Raw genomic sequence first — 22628 nt, 5'->3', positions numbered from 1 at the left:
ATAAGATCCCATAGCAATACAGAAGGCCTAGAAGCATATGTTTGTATGGAATATGGAAAATAAGGCTAAACTATTATAAATGGAAATAAAAGTATGATAAAAGTATGGCTAAATAAAGTAAAGGTATAATCTGTCTCTTTCAAAATAGAGATCTATTTAGAATTTCTAAAATAATTTAATAAAGTAATTAAATATAAAAATAAAAATATAAAGTATGTTAAGTTTAATCATATTTATTTAGCTCAGGTACAGAGAATTCATTAAATTCCTTCCATAACATTACTTCCAAGATAGTAATTTAGGTTTTAATGTATGTTGTGGTACATTAAATACTTTAATCATTCAGAAAACGTCATCCTATAAAAGCCCTTTTTAACAGATTCATTCTTGTTACTCCTCTCTAATATCAAGTTATGTAAAGTTAATGTCTGTTATTTCTGTGTGGAAAATTACAAGTAAAAATAGAAATATATGTTTTAGTGAATTTCCATTTTCACTGATTGAAAGTTAAGAAGTATTCTAACTCTTGAGAAAGTCATTTTAGAATACATAATTTACATTCTATGACCTTTAGGAAGGATTTTGTTCCTCCTCTTTAAATTTATTTGTTAGGTATATTTGACATTCTGACAACAAATTGATATTTTCACTTTTGCTATTAAAAATTGATGAAATTGAGGAATAGGTTTGCTTTATCTCTTAATTTTTGATATATTCAGTACTTATAAAACTAGTTTATCAATTTACATAAGTATTGTGGCACTGTCCTGTAGCACTGTCCTGTTGTTCATTGATTTGCTCAAATGGACACCAGTAATGTCTCCATTGTGAGACTTCTTGTTACTGTTTTTGGCATATCGAATATGCCACGGGGAGCTTTCCAGGCTCTGCTATTTGGGCGGGATATTCTCGGTAGCTTGCTGGGCTCTCCGAGAGGGAGGGAGGATTCAAACCTGGTCAGCCGTGTGCAAGGCAAACACCCACTGTGCTACCACTCCAGCTAATAGCATATATGTATATGCTAATATTAATACAATTAATATTGTTTTAGCATATACATATTATATGTGTATAAATTTACATTTCTTCCAGGAAGAAATCCATAATGAAAAAATTTGAGGGAATTGAAGTACTCTTTATAACATCTGGACTTGCACCATTAATCTGAGGACAAATGGTATAGATCCATTGTATTTCCAGATGACATTAGGCAATAGAAGAACACATCCATTCTGACTTGGTTTTTAGTTTTATTTATTTATTTGTTTGTTTGTTTATTGGATTAGTGCTACACTAAGCCTACCTACTCCTGGTTCTGTGTTCAAAGATCACTTCTGGTGAGCTCAGAGATATATATAGGGTGCCACGGATTGAACCCAGGTCAGCCATGTTCAAGGCAAATGCCCTACCTGCTGTGCTATGTACTATGGCGTGTTTTTAAGTATTACCATTTCTTTTCCTGAAAATTATGTTTAAGAGCAACAAATTGGTGGTGCTCAATTGAAATCCCTGCGTAGCTGTCACGATCACGATCACGATCACGATCATCCTGTTGTTCGTCGATTGCCTCGAGCAGGCACCAGTTATGTCTCCTTCGCCCTAACCCAAAAGTGCCATATCAAGGCTCTTTCAGGATTGATAATGAGACCCATCATTGTTACTGGTATTTGGCATACTGGGTACACCACAGGGAGTTTGCCAGACTCTGCCGTGTGGGCAGGTTACATTCGGTAGCCTGCCAGGTTGTCCAAAGTAAGAATGAGATAGTAAGATGTCGTGCGACCACATTTGCAGCTTGCGCGCTTCCAGGAGCTGGGTTTTATAGTAGTTGTATTTTGTTGTTATTCTTTGGTTTAGGGCCACATCTGGCTGTGCTCAGAATGTACTCCTGGTTCTTTAGTCAGAGAACCAAATGGGGCACCAGGGATCAAACCTAGGTCACCTGTGTGAATGAAAAGCACTTTACCCACTATTCTATATCTCCAGCCCCTAATGATGAGTGTTTTTCAACTCAAATTTGTCTTTATGAACTGATCAGCATGTAACAATAAACTACTATGAAAGGCTTATTTTTTTTAATTTTAATTTTTTAATTTTTTATTGAATCACCACGAGATACAGTTACAAAGCTCATGTTTTACTTTCAGTCATAACAGTATTCCAATTCCTGTGCCTTCACCAGTGTACATTTGCCACCACCAATGTTCCCATGTCCCCAGTTTCCCTCCTGCCCCACCCCATACCCCTCCTCCCCCAGCTGGCCTCTGTGGCAGGTACTTCTCTCTCTCTCCTCTCTCTCTCTCTCTCTCTCTCTCTCTCTCTCTCTCTCTCTCTCTCGTACTGAAATGTTATCATGTTTGTCCCTTTACTGACTTTCAATATTTAGCATTCAGCTCTTGTCCAGAGTGATCATGGAAAGGGACAGACATAGAATGATTGCACTCATTTGTATTTTTGGGATATTTAAAGAAAATCATAATTATTTTTGAGAAACTTAGTTTAACAAATAGGAAGAAAAATAGCTCTATTTTGGAATTGTCATATATTTTAATGCATTTCTAATCTTGTGGTCTGATAATTCTCACTTATATAAAGTATTCCAGAATGTTCTCTGGGAAATACATACCCATAATCACGGTCACAGTCCTCCCGTTGTCCATCGATTTGCTTGAGCGGGCCCAGTAACATATCCATCATGAGATGTGTTGTTACTGTGGGTTTTTTTGCATATTGCATACGTCATGGGTAGCTTGCCAGGTTTCTCCATGCGGGCGAGATACTCCCAGTAGCTTGCCGGGCTCTCCAAGAGGCGCGGAGGAATCGAACCCAGCTCGGCCAGGCCGGCTGTGCGCAAGACAAACACCCTACCGCTGTGCTGTCGCTCCAGCCCTCATACCCATAAGATTAAACAAAAATAGTATGAGCTTTTAATCTGGTTTTCAGACTATCAGGTAAAGTAAAATTAGAAGTTGTTAAATATAAGAAAATTCATATGGTCTGCATTTATGAAATATGCCCATTTCAGATAGACTTTTTACTCGTTTCAGAGATGATTTGGTGAAAAATTCCTAATTTTGGATATTATGATATCTTTGCAGGAAAACCTAACTTTAATTATAGATTCAAGAATCATATTTATGAGAAAGTACTTAGGGCCTATTTTGGGGGCTTATTATAACTGCATTGATGGTATGGCCATCTTTCCTCTTCAAATATTTAATACCATCAAGTTTTCTAAAATTATTAATATTTTATATCATCTTTTTGGATAAATCCATTATTAAAGCCAATTTTATAGTTTTGTAGAATCAGTATTGCCCTAAGGTATGGCAACTGAATTGGTAGATATGAGAGTTTTGTCCATTTTTGCTCCAGTGCTAGCCTAGGTTTTACAGTGGCACAGTGTACTGGTGGGCAAATGAGGTTGTATATCTGCAAAAATCCTTGTTTGTTTGTGAGTTCATGCCTGCTTGAAATCAATATAATGTTCTTCATAACATTTGTGACTGTATAATAGTTTGTTTCTCATGATTCACTTTGTGAAATAGGCAGGGTATTTTCATCTGCAAAGCACATCAACACATGAACTAAGATTACCAGAGTAGTTTTAAGATGAGAACCAGGGAGATTACTTAAAGGATTTGAAACACATGTTTTGCATGTGGGAGCTCTGGATATGATCCCTAGCATCACAAAGACCCCTGAATACCACTGGGCTTGCCTTGCCTAGCACCATACCAGTAGCACTCCCTGAATAACACTAGGTGTTATCCCCGAAGGAGACTTTAGCTGCACTCAGTAGTTATTATACTGTCACTGAAACAGTATTCATGGGTTTATTTTAATTTAGCTATTGGGAATCTTCAGTAAGAAAAATGACATAGCTCAGATAACATTAATAGTAAAAAATATATTACTAGATGAAAATAATTACAGATAGTTTAAAAGATGTAAAGCCCCAATTCCCAGTTTTCTCTCAATCTTCAATATCCTTATCCCTTTGTTTGGTTAAGGCTTTTCTATTAGCTATTCATTGTCGCCAAAATGAACAACTTGAAAGACACTATCAGTTATCTGGCACGGCTTTCCTCCAACACTGATCCAGCAGATCTCTGCCAGGCCATTTGCGCCATCTGTTGGGCATGAATCAGTAGAGGGGGAAAGGGTGGACAGCTGGAGTTGTCAGCTTTGAAATGCCACTTACTAGGGAAGTATCAGAATTCACATCAAAATGCATCAAAGCAAAGTGTCTGCTATCCAAAAAGAAGACTGGTTAAGTATGGTGGCATTTTTAATGAAGATCTTTTCTTCTAGATGTGAAGTCACCTTTTTATGCTTCCCAGCTTCCTTTTGGAGGGTGAAAGATGTTGTTGTTTCATATGAAAGTGATCTGAGCAGACTTTTCATGTGAGAGCAGAGTAAGAAATTGAAGAGGAATAATCATATGTTGAAATATATCTTCTTAGTCTGAGGGTCTGGAAGCAGAGCATCCTAAATTTGTAAATTTTTGTTTGTTTAATTTTCTGTGGACGTGAGGAGCTAACCAGTAATTCTTGTTCACTCATCTGCTCATTCAATGATACTGTATTCCAAGTGCTAGTGAATAAAAGACCATAATAATAATTACTATTTGTTGACTACCTACCATATGCAGTATTCACTAAATGTAAAGTTTTATTTAGTATTGGCAGAATTTCAGTGGGACAAGAACTTTTAATTTTTCCATGAGAAAACCAAAGAATAGTAAGAAGGAATAAATTTTTGTCTTATTAGCAAAGTGAAAGAGAATTTATCAGGGATTGAAATCCTGTGATATTATTAAAATTAATTACAAGCGCATACAGTTCTTTGTTATTGTAGGAATCTTCGGAGGGGGAGGAAACCTAACAATCAGAAAATCTCGGTGCTGAAAGTCAGAATGAGTTAATTATCTTAAAAAGCAGTATAGGATAATTGCTTTTCATTTAGGGTTTGCAGTTTTCTCTACTTGATCTATTTCAAACATCAATTTTTTTCTTTATTTTTGTGATAATTTTAGATACCAAGTTTAAAAAAGTCAATGTTTTTTAACTGTTTATTTTTGGGAGGGTAAGGAGGTATTTTATCTGACTGTACTTAAGGTTTATTCCTGGATCTGCGCTTGGACATCACTTCTGGAGAACCTCTTGGGGTCATTTTGGTTGTTGTGAATGGAACCCAGATCAGTTACATGCAAGGCAATTACTTTACCCTTTGTACTATTTCTCCAGACACACTTTTTTGTTGTTTAAAGCATTTCTTTAGTTCCTTTTCATGTACATTCCAACTTGTCCAAAATAAAGATTTTTGCCCTCTGTAACAGTGGCTTAAAATAACTATAAATTCGGTGTCTGGTACAGCTAATACTGAACATTTCTGACCTATAGACCTGATAAACAGTATTCATAAATTGAGTAGCATTTACACCTTTGGTTTCTCTAGTTAAAATGAATAAGATTAATTTCAAGTGAAAATGTCACATTTGGTTGAATTACGAACTATGAATTTGCTAGCATGAATATAGGTTGTGTCATAGATATTCTCTTACACTGCTGTCACTGCTGTTATTATTTGGTACAAGCTTTCTGGTAAACAGTTTGGCAATACAAGAGCCCAAGCCGGGGCTGGAGCAATAGTACAGTGGGTAGGGCATTTGCCTTGCAAGTGGCCAACCCAGGTTTGATCCCTGGCATCCCATATGGTCCCCCAAGCACCGCCAGGAGTAATTCCTGAGTGCAGAGCCAGGAGTAACCCCTGACCATTTCTGGGTGTGACCCAAAAAGAAAAAAAATAAAAAATAAAAAACAAGAGCCCAAAGTCTTCACAATCTATGGTTTGGTACTTAACTGCTCTAAATTTTCCAAAGGAACTGGAGATTTTGTTATGAAACCTCTTAGTTAAGTGTTTGTGAGGGGCTGGAAAACTATTACAAGGAATATTGTGCATGCCTTACATGTGATGAACCCTGAATTGTTTCTTGGCACCACAAATGATTTCTGAGCAGTATCAGGAGTGACTCCTAAGGATAGAGCCAGGAATAAGTCCTGAGCATATCTGGATGCTATATAACCCCCGTATAACACAAAAAGAATTATTTGTGATAAAATACATATATATATTTATAAATCAAAAGATTACATTGCAATTTAATAATAATGAGAGAATATTGAGCAATATACCATTTTCCCAAAACTGTAATGTAATAGGAAATAGTTATACTGTAATGTTAATGGAACAGCACTAAAATATGGTGTTAAGCATTGAAAGCTCTTGATATCTCAAACAGTGGATCTAAAAATATACTGCCTCGAGTAATAAGATAAACACAATCTAGGATCTTCCTTATGTTAGCACGAAAATGGGCTTATTTCTGAGTCAGTTTTTGAGAGTTATTATTATTATTATTATTATTGCTTTTTGGGTCACACCCGGTGAGGCACAGGGGTTACTCCTGGCTCACGTACTTGGGAATTACTTCTGGTGGGGACCATATGGGATGCTGGGAATCAAACCTGGGTCAGCCACGTGCAAGGCAAACGCTATCGCTCCAGCCCCAGTTGTTGACTATTATATAAAAGATTTATTTAAAAAAAAAACTCCTGGTGCTTATAATGTTAGTTTATAGTATTAGTTTCAGTGGGGGGTTCGAAGTTCCTCCCCAATGTCTGGGTCACTCTCCTTACTGGTGAACAATGCCACTTATCCCGTCCCTTAATAATTGGTTCAGTTTATGATGTTTTCTCTTGCCCTGACACCATCTACCTCCCTTCTTTTGCAATCCTCTGTCTAAAGTACATCTTCCGGAGGCTGCAACTAGAATCCTGTAACCTGAATTCTCTTGCCAGGGCCTGCTGCTCTGTGATTTGTCACTGGACTCCTCTAAGGCTGTATGTAGCTCAACAGCTTTCTGACACCAGGTTGATGAGAACCTCTGCTGTCCTGCTGTTCTGCCATCCTTCTTGGCATTAAGTGAAGTGTCAAAAATGTTACTTTATCTCTATTCATTGCTTACTATTCCCCACCTCCCACCCCCAGCCATTTCCAATATTTTACTGACTACTTTTACACAGGTTAGACTTGAAAGAGACGGATTTAATTAACTAGATCATCTGTGACCCTTCCATACCCTCTACTTTGACCAGAATGTTAGGAACACAAATTCTTTTTTATTTTATTATTATTTTTTTAAATTTACTTATTGAATCACCGTGAGAACAGTTACAAAGCTCTCAGGTTTAAGTCTCAGTCATACAATGATCAAACACCCATCCCTTCACCAGTGCACATTTTTTACCACCCAAAACCCCAATATACCCCCTTTCCCGACCCTCCTGATGCCTGTGAGGCAGATGATTTCCACTTAACTCTCTCTCTACTTTGATTACATTCATTATTTAGACAAAAGATGCACCATTATTATTTGGAATTTTCCCCCAACAATCAAACCTGCTGAAACGGCACTGTGAAATAATTTGTTTTCTATTGCTGGTTATGAAGGCCATGTGATGTCATGTGGCTGCCGTAGCAGCCGCACAATTTTGGATTTCTGATATTTTACTAATTAAGTTTGGACGGATTTCTGCCAAAAGCTGCTTAGTTCCGAGATTGGTTTGTGTGCGTCTGTGTCCATGGCATGCTGGAGAGCCGCTCGTGGGGGGCAACTCGTGGTCTCAGTGGGGCAGGAAGGATATGTTGGTTCCATCCCCCATCCCATGAGGCTGCAGCTGCCTGGTCAACACCGGCTCATACCTGGCTTTCCAAGCTCAGAGGCAGCAGTCCCTGTGCCTCCCGGTGGGGGAAAAAAGAGGAAGAGACAGGCACCCTTTCCCTCCCAGGGGATGAGGGGAGGATGGCACTAATAGCTTAATGCATATTCCATTCATATTTCTGCCAAAAGCTGCTGGGTTCCGAATTAGGTTCGTGTGCCTCTGTGGCCATGACCCTGTTGGAGAGCTGCTCGTGGGGCACAACTCATTGTCTCAGTGGGAGGGAAGGCAGGAACACAAATTCTTGAGCCCTTCCTCATACTTCACCAGAAACCAGGGTTGGGCATAGGCAACCTGTGTGTTGCCAAATATTCCAGGTAGTTCTCATGAGATCTTGTGAGAATTTAAAACAATGATGTAAGTCATGAAAATAACATAATATAAGGAATCAAATGATTGACTGTGATAATCTTTTGGTTATAGAATTATTGGTGATTTCAGAATTTTTATCAATATTTCCCTCCTATAATTCCAAGAGTTTCTATAATAAATGTAAATATTATCATTAGAAAACTGTAGCACTGTCCTCTCATTGTTCACCAATTTGCTCAAGTGGGCACCAGTAATGACTCCATTGTGAGACTTGTTGTTACTGTTTTTGGCATATTGAATATGCCAGGAGTAGCTTGCCAGGCTCTGCCATGTGTGTGGGATACTGTCAGTAGCTTGCCGGGCTCTCAAGAGGGATGGAGGAATCAAACCACCCAGGTCGGCCTCGTGCAAGGCAAACGCCCTACCCACCATAATTTAGAAAATTAAGATTATTCCAAAACATAGAAATTATCTGTATTTCCAGGATGAAATTTCTAAAATTTGTTAATTGAATGTTTCTTTTCTACTTCTCAGATTTTCCTCTTCAGAATTATCACTATTAATAACATACCCTACATCAATTTTAAAATTAAACTATAACCTTGGCAAAAATGATGGACTATGGGTTACTTTGTGAAAAGTAGCATTCACCCTATTTTCCTAGATTAATAGATTTTATCTACTCATTCTTTTTTACTACACACTTAATATTATTTAGGAAAGTTATGCTAAGTTTTATTATGATTAGTTTTTAAACTATCTTCAATTTGCTTCCACAAAATAATGCTCCAATGAAAATACATCTGACATTTATAATAACATATTGGAACATAATGATAAAAAAGAAAAATATGTTAGACAGCATACTTAAATATTTGTTATTACTCCCCTTATTTTCCTTTTATAGTGCTTTGCAACAATGTCTTATGAGGGATAAAAGGTCAGGATTATTTGCCTATGCAAAGGACTATGTCTAATTATGTCCTATAAAAAAGAGACTTATTTTAAAATAGTAAATTTATATTTTCAAAACTGTCCAGTTTTTATGATTTCACTGAATGCTTTTTCTTAAACATGTAGAATTTGATTGACATATTATTTAGAAATTAAAAAAAGTACTAATTCTTAGTTTGGAACATTTTTGTTAACTTAGTAAAAATAAGACAGATCTAAATTACACCCTTGTAATCTCTTCTGTGTCACCATTTTATTTTTGACACTCATTAATGATAATGTTGGTTATTAAGTATTGAAAGGGACAGTTATAACACTGTTCATCACTTTTAGCTATTTTATATTACTTAGTATAGTATCATTTAAAAGTTTTATAGACATAAACTTGCCATTTAAAGATCTCTTAAGCCAAATGCTCATATTGCACGATTTCATGTTAAGCAAATAACATTTCTATCAAATTATTTAAGCAAAATTATTCTAAGCAGTATTTAGGCTAGTAAGAGTCTAGATATAGAAAAAGTAAACATCATCTTTGGGCTATTTGAAATAATAACCATTTTCATCTTAAATATTTTTAATGTTACCTAAAAGCCATTGATCTACCATTATTTATACTTTATTATTTTACATTTTCACATACTTTTTAGTCTTATTATAAAAGCAATTTTGAACGCTGTCTTTTTAGAACTTTTTTGAATATTGTTTTTTGTTATTCATATATGCATAACACAACCTGATTATTGGAACTTTGCTAATGCATGTTTCTCCTTCGTTATATAAGTTGTTTTTTTATTTTAAGTATTAGGTTCTGTTAATGCATAAGGTTGAAACCCATGTATATATTTCGATGTTATTTTTGTAGGACTTATTTCTTTACATTAGATATCTATTAAATGGAACAGCAGAAAACATTTTACTTAACTATTTTGTTTTTGCTGTATAATATCAATGAAATTTAATACTCTCAAAGAGTTTATTACTATACATACCTGGCAGGAGAGAAACCATGATCACAAAAGTAGTTTTCCCAGTGTGAGGCGTATCCATTGCATTGTGGCTATTCTGACCCCTGCAATTCCCCCAAATGTGAGAAACTCGACTGCATAATTTGTGATCATGAGGTATGGTGTTTACACACTCCTCTAGTTAAAATTTTTTTTAAAAGAGTCAATTCTTAAGAACCAAACCATAACTCTGTGGGGAATTGTATATATGTTTTTTTTTTGTGTGTATATGAAAACATTCAATTGTTTGTTTTTGTGTAGGTACATAAGTATGAAAATATTGAATGTTGACTCTGTGGCTTAAATTTTCCTTGAATACATGAAAATCTAAAACCTACATAGGAAATTTAAAATATAGACTTGGATATCAAAGAAGCAATCATTCTGAATAAACATTCCATCATAAACAAGCATTCTAAAGAGCAAAGGATACTCATGTAGTAACATATGCTCTAAACTCCCAGTGACTTGTTTGTTATAGATAGTACTCTATAGTTCTATAATTGTTTGTCTGTTCATGTGCTGTTATAAAATATGTTTCTTGCTTTAAAAGAAGTAAGGATTTTTTTAAGGGTTTAATCTTTCTAGAAAACTTTTACCAAGATTAAGCAATGTTGTCTCTAGAGGCAAGCAATAAAATAGAAGAAGAAAAAGTCAAAACAATACTATTATAGTCACACAGAAAATAATTAAATACTTGGGTATAAATTTAAGAGAAGAGGTATAAACTTTGTACATTAAAAAAATGACAACGGTACTCTTTGTAAATCAATATTACTTCAATATAAGTAACTTAAAAATATAAAGAAATTGGGGAAAGACAAAAAGAAAGAAATTGGGGAAATCTAAAGAAATTGGGGAAGACAAAAAGAAGTGGCAAGATACTATATGCTTCACTTGATCACTTAACTTCCCGTTAATTGTCAATTTGCTCGAGCAGGTGCCAGTAATGTCTCCATTTGTCCCTGTCACGTGCTAGTGTAGCCCAATGGCGACTGTTCGTTCTAGGAACACGAAGAGCCTCAAACCGATTGTTCATGATCTTGATGAAGAAGTCTGACCATCTGGTAGGTGGGTGGCCACACGGTCTTTTGACATCCAGTGGAATCCAGTCGGTAACGGCTCTAGTCCAGCGGTTGTCTCTAAATCTCATTACGTGACCAGCCCATCTGATTGTTGACACCTTGGCAAACGAGACAGAGTCCCTGATTCTTGATCATTGATGGAGGTTGGAACTCCAGATTCTTTCTCTCATTTGAGTGAAATGTGATACTCCAAGCATAGCTCTTTCAATTCCTTTTTGGGAGACCTGAATAGCGTTCTCATCCTGTTTGTGTAGGGCCCAGGTCTCTGAGGCATATGTTAATGCAGGAAGAACAGTGGAATCAAAGAGATGTGCCCAGAGCCGGAGGTTCTTCATCCTCTTAGCTATTTCTTCAACGCTCTTGAAGGCGTTCCAAGCCGCACTCTTCCTCCTGCGCAGCTTGGGTGCCAGGTCATTTGTCATGTTGACTTCTCAACCTAGGTACACATAGCTGTTGCATTCGGAGATGGTTCTCTTGAGAGCGAATGGAGCATCAGGAACGAGGCTGTTTCTCATAAACATTGTCTTCGTAAGATTCAGCTGTAGTTCGACCTTTCCACACTCACGGTTGAAGTCGGCCAGCATTTGTGCTGCTTGGCTAATGTTTGGTGTTATTAAAACAATGTCATCAGCAAAGCGGAAGTGGTGTGTAACTACAATGGGTTTCATTATATGCTTATGTATTGAAAAAAATAGCATTGTTAAAATAACTTCTACCCCAAATCATATACTGATTCAAATATAGTCCCTTTCAAAACAGCACAATTAGGATCTCAGAGATAGCTCATTGGACTGAGTTTATGCAGGAGGCCCAGATTCAGTTCCTGGCACTTCATGTTACCCAAGCACATTTGGGAATAATCCTTGAACACAGAATTGAGTGTAGTCACAAGCCCTGCTGGGTGTGTTTCCAAAAGCAAATACTCAGAAAAAGAAGGAGAAAAACTGCTCCAATGTGTTCTTCAAGAAAATAGAAGAAACATTATTGAAATCTATAGGGAAGCACAACCTAAGATAGCCAAAACAATACTGAACAAAAAATGAAAAAATGGAGGCATCATGGACCCTGACATCATATTTCAAAGCTAAAGTATTCAAACAGATTGGTAATAAGTAAAATATATATTTTAAATATATTTAAAATATAAAACATACTCTAGCACTGTAACCATGATTTGGAAACACCCCAAATTTCCAGTGACTGGTGAATAAAGATGTGGTATATATACATAACGCAGTACTACTTCTCTATTAGAGATGAAATCTTGCCTGAGTGAAACTGTAGGGGTCATGCTAAGTAAAATAAGAGAACCAAAAAAAAATAAGAGTCCAAAAATAGAATTGGCAGTTAATTTATAACAAAATATCCAAGAGTATAAAGTGGAGAAAGGAGAGTTCTAAAATAAATAGTGTTGGATGTGCTGGATATCCACATTCAAATGAATGAAACAGTTTCCACAAAATAGATTAAAGAACAAAATCCATAAAATTCTCATTGAATAAATAGGCAATATGTAGGCAAAACACTCCATATTATTGACTTCTATTGTGTCTTTTGGGATTTGACTCCAATGGAAAGTGAAGCAAAAGCAAAAATAAATGTGGAAAAAACACATAAAGCTAAAAACCTTCTGCACTGCAAAAGAAATTAGCATTTACAAGAAATTCATTCAAGTGAATAGAAAATATTCACACATCATGTGTATGATTATTTTATAATTAATAATTAATTATTATATATAAATATGTAATTAATTATTCATGATTAATAAGGAACCTAGAAAAATCAACAATTTTTAAAAAGAATGATTTACTGAACAGATCCCTAACATAGCCTACAGATATTTAATAGTTTATAAAAATTGTTTATTATTAAGCTGGGAGCACTGTAGCACTGTCCTCCCATTGTTTATCAATTTGCTGGAGCAGGTCCAGTAATGTCTCCATTGTGAGTCTTGTTACTGTGTTTGGCATATTGAATATGTCATAGGGAGCTTGCCAGGCTTTGCCATGCAAAGTAGCTTGCCGGACTCTTCGAGAGAGGCAGAGGAACCGAACCCAGGTCAGCTGGGTTGGCTGCGTGCGAGGCAAATGCCCGGCCACTCCAGCCCAATCTGGGAGATAGTATAGTAATTAGGGTACAAACCAAGCACTTGGAAAAATATGAAGATTTAAAAAAATCAAAAATTGATATAATTCAGCAATTCTGCTTACTACTTATGTATCTAAAGAATACAAAGCACTCATCCAAGAGGATATACACTTGCCTGTGCTCATTGCAACACTATTTAAAATAGTCAATATTTGGAAACAACCAAAAATTCCCAATTATAGAGTAGAAAAAGAAGATGTGGTATATATAAGTCATGCAATAGTACTCACCTATTAAAGATGAAAGATTGCCTTTTGTTACAATATGAATGAGGGGAACTTTCTAAGTGAAATGAGTCCTAAAGAGAAAATTAAATGATTTTGATAATGATCTTGATTCTATATAGGTTATAAAGAAAGAAAGGCAAGAGAACCAAACAAATACAAAAAGACTTTCGACTCTGATTACAGACCTAAGGTTACCAAAGGCATTGTTACAGGAAGAGGATTCAGAGTGTAGAGGTGGACCACTCAACTGGTAGAAGGATATTAATACTTTAATTGTAGGTGTGGTGATAATAGTGCATTTGCAAATGTGTGAAAGTGTATCATTAAAACATATGTTCTTTTCTTTAGAAACACCGGATACATATGGTGGTACACAGGGCTTACTCCTGGCTCTGCAATCATGGCTGTGCACTCAGGGATCATGGCAGGACTTAGGGCTTCTGCACTCGGGGATCACCTTATGAATTCACTTCCTGGTCAGATGATCATCAAAGATGCCAGAGAGAAAACCTAAGTCAGCTGTGTGCAAGGCAAATTCTGATGTACAATCTCTGTATCTTCAACATATATATGTTCTTATAAGCCAACATTTTAGTGGACACATATAAGATAATTATTCAGTTCTTTTCCTTTCTGGAGCACTGGTTATTCAAGACAAGACAAACCAAAACTCCAAATATAGAAGACATAAATTTTCAGATTTCCACAAAGAACCTAAAACATGATTTAAGGCTAACGAATAGAGAAGTAATTGGAGCTCAGGGTGGTGTGCTCCTTACACTTCTCTTGTTCCTTCTTGTGTTTAAACTTTCTTGCATCTGTCAATTTATTCATAGTGGTTACCCATCAACAGGGTTTTAACTCGAGTTTCTCTGACCAGGGATATGATTTATAGCAATTTTATCACAATAGAAATGCTTAATAAAAGCAAAGGAAAAATTACAAGTCTACTGGAGTTCATTAAAATGGGATATAACTCATATTTTTATTTTATCACGAATATAATTCAACTTGACAGAGGTTGACTTAATCCTCTTTTTTTGAGAGCTACCTGTCAACTTTATATATTCTGCTCTAACAAAGAGATACCTGGGAAAGCCAATTCTGTCCATGTATATCATCATTTCATGACAAAGATGAAGTGGTTGCAATGACTTTGGTAGAAAGATGTTAATAAATGAAAGAAGACATATTGGTATAATTTTCCATTATAATTTTATATCACACTTTAGGAAAACACTTTCAAAGAAAGTAACCCTTTGAAAGGGTTACCAGAATTTTATTTGCATGAAAAATTGAACATGAATTTATTTTCAGAGGAAAGATGATAGGCAAAATAATCACCTACTCTGAACATAAAAGGAGTAAAAAGATGAATTCAGTGCCTTAAATAATAATAAACACATTTATTTATTTTCAATGGCATATATTCTGTGTGGCTTTTTTATGGCTTTATTTTATTTTGGGCCATACCCAGCAGTGTTCAGGGCTTTTGGTTCTACACTTAGGGGTTATTTCTGGTTCTGCACTCAGGGATCACTCCTGGTGGGCTTCAAGGGACTGTATCCGTTACCAGGAATTGAACTCAGGTTGGCTATATGCAAGGCAAATACCCTACCTGCTATACTATCCCTCTAACCTCCATGATTTTTTTTTCTTTTTGGGGTCACACCCAGCTATGCTCAGGGGTTACTCCTGGCTTTGTACTCAGGAATTATTCCTGGCAGTGCTTGGGGGACCATATGGGATGCCGGGGATCAAACTGGGGTTGGTCATCTGCAAGGCAAACACCCTACCCACTGTACTATCACTCTGGCCCCCTCCATGAATTTTTAATATGTATAATAATTTAAACTGTATGAGCTGTATACTGTTAATCCAATGCAAGGGAAACAGAAATGCAGAGAGATTAAAGAAATAGCCTAAGAGCACATGACTACCAAATGGTAGAGCTGGAAATAAAAGCCTAGCAGTCCAAGTAATTGCTTTTACTCATGATTTCCTTGGGAGGGTGCTGAAGAGGAAGTAAACAAATGTTAGAAGGAAGTCTATTTCATTGCTTCCTATTTCCCAAATGCAAACTGTACCTAAGGAAAAAAGAAAAGGAAAGCAGACTTTCACCGGCTTTTTGGACAGGCTTGTATGGTGATGGAAAAATTCTAAATAATGGTGGTGGGAAGGTACAATGGTGGTAGGATTGGTGTTGGAATACTGAGTGTAATAAATTATTGTAACAACATAAATTTTTTTAAAATTTTAATTAAAAATTTTAATTTTTAAAAAAGTATGCCTTTGTACCTCATATTAGAATGGGCTAGGGAGATATTCAGGCTCACTGATTCAGTTCCCAGAATATATGTACCCCCCCAGTAATTACTTGATGTAGTTCCAGTGGCCTCCAAGTACCACTATTAAGTGGCCCTGAGGCTTACTAGCATATGAGCTTTATCCTTGCACCACTGGTCCACTTGGTCAAGTATCATAGGGTCTCTGAGCATTGCTTGGGAGGCAAAAGACCAAAAAGCAAAGTGTGATGGGTCAGAGAGCTACACTACATGTGAAAAATCTGGGGTTGATTCTGGCATGGAACTGTTGGGTATGTTCTCCCTTCCAAAATAACAATAAGCAAAAAAAAGTAATTCTATGTGGTACTAACATCTATGCCACCGATTAGGAATATAAATATACAGAAGCTGAGCTTCTCAAAGTTCATCAATATAGGAATCATAGGAAGAGCTTATTAAAATATGAATTTCTGGTGATGTCTGCTGGAAAGATATTCGATTCAAAGGTATAAGCAGATTCTGCCCCATCCAAAAAGTTAACATTTTGAGCATCAGTCGTGTCACTTAAAGGATCCTGAGGAGTCAAGAAGTATCATCGTCAGTGGGACGAAATGCACCTCTAGGTAAGAAATCAAAAGTTAGCTTGTGAATAATGAACCAGAATTACAACTGCTGAGAGAATGACTATTATTGCAGTGGAGATTATTTTATATAAACAATTATTTTTGCTTGCCAATGACTTCCCAGAAAGTGGAATAGGATTTTAGTCCAATAACCAGGAACAAAGTCATTCCAATGAAGGGTGCCTGATATGATAGAATTAGGGAGGGATTTTGGTCAGTCTGTGGATTGTTTAATCTGTCATTTTTTATCAGGAAATGTAAAGGTGGCAGTGGCACCTAAAATTGTTTGAGGTAAAAGTATTTAACAAGTGTGGGTTTCAGAATCTTATATATTAGGCCAGTTTTTGGGTTATGTATTATTTTAGCTTCAGTCTAGTTGAGTGTGTTGAAAAGTCTCTTAGGGTAATCTACTTAAATGATTTATTGGTAGAATTGGTCGCTTCATGTTCTGCCCTCCATCTTTTCAAAAACATTTATAGAATTTCTCAGAGCTTGATTTTGTAAGTAGGTAGAAAGAATAAGTCACATTTGAGATAGTCAGGATGTCCTTTTCTGTGGTTCCTATGACAGGATTTCTTTGAATAAGAAACTTTTCTTTACTTGGATTTGAGATATTTCAATCTTGAACAAGAGAACAAAAATATATGACATGGATTTATAGATGTTTGTTGTAAATATCCCTTACATCCTGAAATCACCACATGTGAATCTCTAAACTGTAAATATTACTCCTATTTTTTCTGTTGAACATACGATTTACACAGAAATGACTCTTTTCCATTGTCTGTTTCGGGTTGTAGAACTATCACAGGTCAGAGGCTCAGGGCTATACAATTAATTTTCTCAGCCCTGAGAGTTTCATGTATGATTAGGTGCTTAAATGCTTTGTCATCCTAGGGATGATGCACGTTAAAGTTTTCCTATGAGTTTGATTGATGATGTAATTGATACGTTGTTTTTTGCAGATAATATTAATGACTATGTTTAATTCAATGTCAGGAAGATTGTGTTTGTAAGCCAAAGCTTCAGAAACTAATGAGAAGTCCATAAATGATACACATATTATTTTTATTTTTATAAGACCATATAAGTTTATATAGAATTAGTTAATTTTGGCTAGATTTCTAGTGATAGAATGCTAGAGATTAATGTAGAATATGGAAACTATTAGATTTGTTGAAAAGACATTAATATTTAAAATTAAATAATTGTCACAGATAACATTAGTTTTTAAAATAGCAAAATTATACGTATAGACATTTAATATTTCCTCTATAAATTATGTTTATAAACTGATCAAGACCTAAAATACAATTGCATATATTAATATGCCTATATTAATATTGTTTTTATAATATATAGACATGATATATGGATATATACTGTATGTTAATGAATATTATATATTAAAACCCATTGAAAGAGTAAACGTTTCTCCTCAGTATTAAAATATGTAAAAATATTTCTTTGAGCAGAAATTAAATAGAAACTTTCTGAAAACAGATGTTTTAAGTAATTTTTGCCTTATAGAACTACTGGTGTTCTATTTTATGTTGTATATTATTTAAAATTCCAGTGAAAATTTTCTGGCCTTGTAGAACAATGTTGTCTTGGCATTTAACTGTAAACTGCTAGCAGCTTGGCATAAGGGCATCAAGCTGTTTTAGCCTATAGATGCTTGGAAAGATCTGTATTTGCAGGCTTACTGTTTTTGCAAGAAAAACTGTCTTGTCTGGTCATCCAGAATGTGTGAAAGCTGAGACTCTCAATGCTTCTCTTTTTCCTTCCAGCACTAATTTTTTCATTATTTACGTTTTCTATTTCTTAGCTAACACCCTTATCTTGGACTATTTGCTGTTAAACTTGGAAAGCAATATAGCCATTTTTAAAATAGTAACTAAAAATGCCTAAAATACCCACTTGTTTAGTTCTTACTCAAGGTGAATCCAGTTTAACTAAAACCAGGCACTGTAAAAACTATTCTCTTTTGGTGATTTGTACCTCAAATCTCTTTTATCTCTTTTCAGAACCCAAATTAGTCTCAAATTCACTGTGCATTTATTTAAGTTCTTTTGCCTATAGGATATATTAACTTCAATAAGGTTTTTATTTTTCCAGGTCTGTGGTTTTTATATTTTCTCAATTCAGTCTTTTTGCTGACATTTGTTTGTATGATAAAATTTGACTTGTATTTGTAAAATGATACTTTATTATAGGTAGTGAAGATTATATAAAATTAATATGTAAGAAAATATTTTGTATAATAGTTTGCTTATAGCTTAAATATTCAGTAAATTTTTACAATTGAAATATAGATTTAATTTTAGAATATATTGATAACTTCTAAAGTTCCTATTTGATGGAATAGTGAAGAACCATAATTTTAAGAGATACATGAATTTAAGAATGCAAAAACTCACAAAAATGGAAAGAATTGTCTCCCAAATATTAAAATAACACATGCATGATTTGACAATCATATCAGCAGACTTACAAATAAAATTTTCTCAGCATATTTTATTTTGAAAAGAAATGCCCAAATTTCAGTTGTTTTGGTCACTTTTGTATTTCCCTTATCAAAATTTAAATATAATTAGGGTTAAGATTCTTTCACTTTCTGTACCTCATGGTGTTTCACTAATTAAAAAAAAAGATTCTTTCACTTTCACCTAATTTTTATTGTCTTTCATAGAGGTAACAATTTCTATGAATTTTATATTTTCTACTTTTTAAGCTTATAAATGCAAAATACATAAAATGTTCTCTTTCTTTTTTCTTTTTGGTGGGAAGCACATCAAGTTGTACTCAGGGCTTACTCCTGACTGTGCTCAGGTATTTCTCCTCATGGAGATTGGGGGACCATTTGAGGTGTCAAGGATTGAAACTAGGTCTGACACAGGCAAGGCAAGCAGCCTATTCCCTGTACCCCATGGTACTTCATTTTTATTGTGATGAAATTAACACAACTTAATATGTTTTAGGGTACAATTATGCCTCTTTAAATTAAGCTACCATAGCACAACCAAAGGACTTTCCTTATATGTCAAAGTTCATTAAATTCTATTCCCTATTTCATAATCCCATTCCCCTCACATTCTGAAAACTACAACTCTGTAATCTGAGTCCATGGGTGTTAGAAACATGTCATTTTAATTTGAAATATTATATGCAAATGGTTTTGTAGATATTTTCTATAGCTTATTTTTCAATCCAACACAATTAAATTTCCTATGCCATTGCTTATGAATTTGTACTTTCAACTGTTGTTTAGAATGAATGTATTGCTAAGTTATATTTTCTCTAGTAATTCAGTGAGAAAAGGGAGTCTTTATCTTCACTTTTACATTACAAATACTGACTATATTTAGAAACCTAATAGTTACTTGTTCTGGTTATGGTGCTCAATAGCACAGGTAAATGTAACTCTAACCATCTTTTGTATGACTAATCCAACTCAGCCCCTGGAAAACTGCCTTTCCAGAGTTCTTTCTTATGCCCACAAGCAAAAGTTGGGTATTTCTAAAAGATTTGACAGTGATGCATCTTCAAACTGTTCTAGATTTGAAGAAGGGATTTTGCAACTTAGGTAAGATAAGAAACTAACTAACATGTCTAGTTTTTCTCCTCAAATGGTAAGCGATTTTCAAATAACAGTAGGTTTTTATAAAATCAAATGTTCTTCCTAATAGTTGTCACTGCATATTTTGTGCTTTTCCTAGTCAATGGTTCAAATTCACACTAATCACAAATACATTAATTCCATATTCTTAATAGTGGTGCATAACAGCTGGGGTACAGTTTCCAATATTAAACAATTGATATTGCTTTTAAAAGTTCAGAAATTCATGGGTGAAGTAGGATACGGTCTCTACATTGACAAATTTGTGAATGTTAAATTATAGAAATGAGTATAGTTTTATTTTTCTAAAAGACTTTAAATCTTTAATTTTTGAGAACATAAAATAGTGTTTTTACCTAGATAGTTTTTATTCGAAGTTAAAGTTTATTAATATTTATCTTAGATATTTTAAAAGTGAAATATTGCATCAAGAATAGGCTAACGTGGTGTAGAACATGTCTTGCATATGTGAGTCCTAAGTTTAATGTCCAGTATAATCACATGCACCACCAGTTGTGGCCCTGAAGACCAGAGCACTGCCAGGTATGAGCACAACCAACTACAGTAGCAAAAACTGAAAACAAAAGCAAAACATTTAAAAATATAGAAATGTTATTTCTATTTTATTTTTATATTTTTATTTATAATTTTGAAGTGAATTTAATTACTGTTTTACTTAAAAACTTTCCAAGAAAATATACTATTTTTAAACTTATGAATACAGTTGTAGTTTGCTTTTAATTAATTCAAAAGAAAAGTTAAAGGTATTAAAAGTAATATCAACAATCAACAATAAAATGGAGTTCTAAAAAGCACAACTGAAAATTTTCTAAAAATGTTTAATTTGTTAAAACTTGAAAATAGTAAAGAAAGACATACGTAATTAAATACTAACCACCTAAATTTTGCTATTTTAGGATGTAAGATTTGTTATTTATTAAGTTTATTACTGGTAAAGTAACAAATAGTGGTGAAATAGTGGTGAAATCAATTACCAAATCTTTATTTAATTTGTTGTTATTGTTGTTTTGGGGCCATAACTGGTGATTTTCAGGAGTTACTCCTGGCTCTGTACTCAGAAATTACTCCTAGAAGTGCTTGGGGAGGACTATATGGGATGCCGAAGATCCAACTTGGGTTGGCTGCTTGCAGGGCAAGTGTTCTGCCTTCTGTTCTATTGCTTTGGGCCCCCCAAATCAAAATCTTCAGCTGGTCAGGTAAAAATCTTACAATGCACGTGTGTTTGTGTGTGTGTGTGTATTTGTGTGTGTGTGTATTTGTGTGTGTGTATTTGTGTGTGTGTATAAGCACATATATCTACATATAAATATTATATGAAAGCTTGTTTGTCAGTCAAAATAATAGTAAAGGGGTTATTCCACAAATAAGAATCAATATATTTCATAAACTTAAAAGGAGATTTGAAAAACATTGAGAAACAAACTTTTTTTTTTAAATTTTAAAAAGAACCAGCATTGAAAACCTGGAATAAAAAAAAATATTGTTAACTGTGATATTGGCTTAAGACTGTTGTGGTCAATTTTTTTTCTGTTTCTTCTTTGTTTTTTATTGAATCACCATGAGATATACAGTTACAAGGTTGTCCATGATTAGGACTAAGACATACAATGTTCTAATATCCATTCTTTCACCAGTGTACATTTCCCACCATCACTGTACATTGTGCCACCTTCCCCACCCTCCCCACCCCAACTCCAACCTTCTATGACAGACATTTTCTCTCTCTCCTTCTCTCCCTCTTCTCTCTCTTCTCCCCCACCTCTATCTCTGTGTTTCTCTGTCTCTCTCTCCTTCTGAGCACTTTGGTTTGCAATATTGCTACTAAAATTTTATCATGTATAGTCCTTTACCTACTTTCCACACTCAATTCTGTTTTTTTTTTTTCTTGCTTCTTGGGTCACACCCAGTGATGCACAGGGGTTACTCCTGGCTCTGCACTCAGAAATTCCTCCTTGTGGTGCTCAGGGGACCATATGGGATGCTGGGAATCGAACTCAGGTAGTCCTTGTGAAAGGCAAACTCCCTACCCTCTGTGCTATCACTCCAGCCCCAGCACTCAATTCTTGTCCAGCATGATCATCTCCAACTAATAACTGTTGTTTACTGGTCCCTGCTCTTTCCTTAGTGTCTGCCCCCTGCTCTTCCACTTGTGGCAAGCTTCCATCCATTGATCAGTCCTCCTGGCCCTTATTTTCACTATCCATGGGTATTAGTCTCATATAATGCTTTTTTTATATTCCACAGGTGAGTGCAATTATTCTATGTCTATCTCTCTCTTTTGACTAATTTCACTCAGCATGATACTCTCAGTGTCCATTCATTTATAATCATATTGTATTACTTATTTTTTTTTCTGGTGGTTGGTTAGTATTCCGTTGTGTATATTTCCCATTCATCTGTTCTTGGGCACTTGGGTTGTTTCCAGGTTCTGGCTATTGTGATTAGTACTGCAATGAACATAGAAGTGCAGATGGTATTTCTACTGTGTGTTTTTTGGGTCACAGGGTATATTCCCAGAAGTTGTATTGCTGTTTCATTTTTTAGCTCAATTTCTGGATTT

The 22628-nt window shown here is 35.1% G+C and overlaps 1 non-coding gene across 1 annotated transcript; it reads left to right on the top strand.

Moving 5' to 3' along the window:
- Positions 1-10034: 10034 nt before the first annotated feature.
- Positions 10035-10198, top strand: LOC130027890 (U1 spliceosomal RNA). Its single transcript, XR_008793101.1, has one exon. It is a non-coding gene; the product is annotated as a U1 spliceosomal RNA (small nuclear RNA).
- Positions 10199-22628: the final 12430 nt, after the last annotated feature.

This window comes from Sorex fumeus, unplaced genomic scaffold, assembly GCF_029834395.1.
Source record: "Sorex fumeus unplaced genomic scaffold, SorFum_2.1 ptg000037l, whole genome shotgun sequence".
NCBI classification, from domain to species: domain Eukaryota; kingdom Metazoa; phylum Chordata; class Mammalia; order Eulipotyphla; family Soricidae; genus Sorex; species Sorex fumeus.
This window is presented reverse-complemented; position numbering and strand designations above follow the sequence as displayed.